A 4,134-nucleotide genomic window follows, 5' to 3' on the forward strand; every position below is an offset into this window, starting at 1 on the left:
GATCCGCCAGGTGCGGGTCTTCCACTGAGGACGTCTCTCTACCCCCCATCACCGCAAGAGTAGGGCGGATGTGGAATAGTGTGCCCCTTTAAATCGATCATAGGGGAGAAGAAGAGGGTGAGGAGAGGGGGGGGGGTGCGTGCGTGTGCACGTCTGGGGAGGGGGCTCTAGGCAGACTTGGCGCCCGGGCTCCCCTCTTCCTTGGGAGGCTGCGGAGCCTTTTGTGTCGCCTTTCTGTGCGGGGCTGCTGGTGTAATATCAGTTCATTGGAAAATATGAAAGTCAAGTCGCGTCGCCTGTGACAGGGAACGCAACAAAAGGTGCAAGCCGCAGACAATGTGATGTGCTTGTACAGATATTGTAATGATGCAAATGAAGGCGAGGGGACGAGCTGCCTTATTATGTACATAAATACACACTGGCTCGCCGTGCCATCTTTGAATGCAGGAGAGGGAGAGGGAGGAGGGGAGGGGAGAGCGAGAGAGAGAGAGAGAGAGAGAGAGAGAGAGAGAGAAAATGAAATTTGCTGCCAGGTTGAGGCAGACTCCCCTCCCTGGCAGCCCTGCTGGCTGGCTCTCCCTCCTGCCCATTCATCAGCCGCCCGGCCCCCCTCGCGGCTCCTCTTTATTCAGATCCACCAAAGGGAGCGCCGGGGCAGAGGCGAAAGGGTGGTCGCGCTCAGCAAATCCAGATGTGCCAGCTGCAGCGCCGGACTGCTCCAGCCCGCACGGCGTCCCGGGAAGGCGGCACCTGAGAAAGCCCGGCGGCTCGCCGGAAGAATTCAGAACCATCTCCTTTAAAAATATCTATCTATACCTATATTGTTAGAATAATAACAGTAAAGGAAAGGAGAAGGCGCTGAGGAAGAAGGAAGTCGGCCGAGACACGCCGTGGGGGTGGGGGAAAGGTAAGAGAGTCTGACACAGCACGAGAAAGGAAGAGGGAAGGCGATCCTGGAAAGGCAGCGGAGGGTGTCCGGCGGAGCTTTCCCCGTCTGGCCGCGGGATCCGCCGGGCGGCCGACTGTGCCAAGGGTGGTGGTGGTGGTGGTGAAAGAGATGCCGGCAGCAGAGCACCTGGAGGGAGACTCCCTCAGGCAGGGGTGGGCTGCTTAGCCACGGATGACCCCTTTTCGCAGGGCGTCCCGCGGCCCTCCCGGGAAGACAAAGCACATGGCGGTGGGGGGAGGGGGCACAAAGGGACCTGTCTTCTTAAGAGCGGCGAATGCCCCGGGAGAACTGGGCAGAACGGGAGGGGGGGGGGAGAGAGGTTGGCTGGGCCTTTGGAATAACTTTGCCACGGTCGGCTTGGAGGACCAGCGGGGTGAGGCTGTTGTACTGCCGCCCCTCCCTTCCGAAAAAGGGGAAAGGTTCCGGGTGCAATGGACCTAGTTTCGGGTGTCGGAAGGGGGGTCAGGCTGGTTTCTAATGCCCAAGGACGGACCAAGTGCGGGTGTCTCTCTAGAGAGCCCTAGACGTCTCTCACCTGTGATTGAATACCTGTGTGCATGAAGGCAGGCGCAAGCCACAGAGCCTGGCATTGCGAGCGTGCAAGTAGATCAGAGTCCAGTGCTGGTGTGTGTGAGGGGGGGCCCGTCAAATACGCTTGCCTGGGGTGTCTTCCCCCCCCCTCACGGAACAGGGACTCCTGAACTGCACATCCTTGGTGGCGTCTGGGAGGCAGAGGTGGGGGGGTCACCAGGTAGTTCGCGGGGCGAGGGCGTAATTGAAGGCGCGCAGATGAAAGGGCCTGTCCTTTAGAGAGCCGCGTGGAAGGAATTCCTAATGAACGGGAGTCTCAAAAGCGGGCGTGGGACGGGCGGGCGGCTTCTAAAGGAAAGCGCGCGGCTACCCGGAGCCATGCGCCTGCCCCTCCCGAGACCGGGGGGGGGGGAACACACACCCCTTCCTCGTTTGGCGCTAGACAGCGCCAGCCTTTCCCCTCGGACGCGAGCCGGGGGGATCAACCCGCACACCTTCAGGGAAAGGACCCATCCGATGGCAGAAAGAGACAGAGGCCTGTTTGAATATCTGTATTATCCATTCGGTGGCCCCGTCCTGGATGGCCCGGGATAGTCGGATCTGGTCAGACCTCCAGAGCTGAAGGCCGGCCCCGGTTCGTGCTTGGATGGGAGCCCACAGAGAGGAATCCCAGGGTCGCTCCGGAGAGGAAGGCAGAGAGGGACAAACCACCTCTGTTCGTCTCCTGCCTCGGAAGCCCTCTCAGGTCGCCATAAATCGCCCGCGACCTTCTACGCACGTAGTGACGAGGCAAGAAAACGAAACAGACACGAATGAATCACCAAAAAAGCTCTTTTTAATTTTTTATTTTGTTTTGGAAAACCGACCACACGAGTTTCTAGCAAAATCGCACCACCTCCCACGCTGGGGGGGGGGAATGCATTTTCGGTAAAGAGAGGAATAGAAAGGGAGGGGGGATGTTAAAGAGAATGATCCCAACCCCGGTTTCCTCGCTCGCCATTGTTTGGGGATTTCTACATAATCCGGGCGAGGATTCTCTTCTTCTTCTTCTTCTTCTTTTGCGGGGCTGACTCTCCTTTGGAAACCCCGCAGCTCCGAGGAGCCCCTCTCGCCCGCTCCCTCTGCACCTGCCTGCCTAGGGAGTCCCAGTCCCGTGCAGGAGATTTACGCAGCTTTGCATGTTTTTAAAGCCGTCCCACTCGCGGCGGCGACCAGCCCTCTCCCGCCATCCCTGTGTTTTATCCCCACCCCCACCCCCAGGCCAGCTTTAAGAATAATTCCTTTTTCTTCTCTTGCCGCCCCCCCTTTTTTCTGTTGCGGGAACCCCCCCAACCTGGGTTGGATCGCTTGAAAGAGCAGAGGGAGGCTTTGAGACACGTCCTTTTCAGAAAGTTACACTGCAAAGCAAGGATAAATTCAGACTCGGGACGCCTCTTGGCGAAGGCCAGTCTGAAGGGGGGGTCTTGAATGGCGACTGCCCACGGGAAGGGGTTGGAGAGACCAGGCACCCCGCGCGTGGCCGAAGCCAGGGGCAGACAAACGTCCCCAGCGCGCCGTCTTTCTCCAAAGTGGCCCCTTCCCTCGTACGCGCGGTAGATCTCACGAGGTGACCGTACGAATAATATTCTCGCTTCGAGGAAATCTGCTGTCACGCAGCAAAAACCCTCGTTTAACTCGGGCTCAAAATGGCTCAGATTGTCCCCCTTGTTGCACCCCAAAAAACACTGAACGCCGAGTCAAATCGGGCTTCCCTTTTATTTTTGCCTCAGTCACCTGAAATGTCGACGTCTCCCCGGGGGTCTTCCTCTGCTCCCAGTTTTCGGTTACTTTCCCTCGCAGGAGAACTACCGTTGGATCCGTCTGAGCGCTGGATTAATTCTAACGAGTATTTATCGGAACTAACCTCTCTGTCGGGGGAAGGGGAAGGATCCCGTCCAGGCTTTCCTTTTTGTTCCGCCTAGTTCATTCGTACTGCCTCAACTCCGATAATTTTCTCGAGGGGAAAAAGTAAGAATTTTTGCCTGGGAAAAGAGAGCCAGGCGGCAGTCCTGAAATCACTTGTTTGGGAATAAGCCCCTCTGAATAAAATAGGGTTACCTCTGAGTAAACCTGCGTAGGATTGCACTGCAAACCTGCCCTGTAAAGAAATCTTTTTGGAGAGGTGTGTGTGTGTGGGGAAATCAGTTTAGCAACGGAAGGAGCTCTTTCTTCGGTGGGAATCTCTCCGGATTTCCAAATCCAGCGGTATGTGGGTTTCGAGCTCAGCCAGCGTGGTTTGGGCTGGGCCAGAGGGTCGTAATTGATCCGAGACAGATTCTTCTTTCCTTCAGAAACTGGTGGGGAGGCAGAGAGCGCCTTCGGGCCGGGCGGGGGGGGGAGGAGGAGACCGACTGCTGCTACTGAGGGACTCTGACAAATTGAAGGTTAACTTAAAATGTATTTACAAGCTGTCAGGTGCATCTGCTAGGCAGGATGTTTTTTTAAAGACAAGATAGAATAATTAAGAGTGAACGGAGCAAACGAATAGCTGTCTCGAAAGGAGGGAATATGAAATACCAGTTATAAGGGACTGAGGTGAGGAGAAAATACAGGATGTTCTTTCTTTCTTTCTTTCTTTCTTTCTTTCTTTCTTTCCTCTCTCTCTCTCTCTCTCT

Source organism: Gekko japonicus, unplaced genomic scaffold (genome assembly GCF_001447785.1).
Source record: "Gekko japonicus isolate JY-2015 unplaced genomic scaffold, Gekko_japonicus_V1.1 scaffold69, whole genome shotgun sequence".
Classification (NCBI taxonomy): Eukaryota; Metazoa; Chordata; class Lepidosauria; order Squamata; family Gekkonidae; genus Gekko; species Gekko japonicus.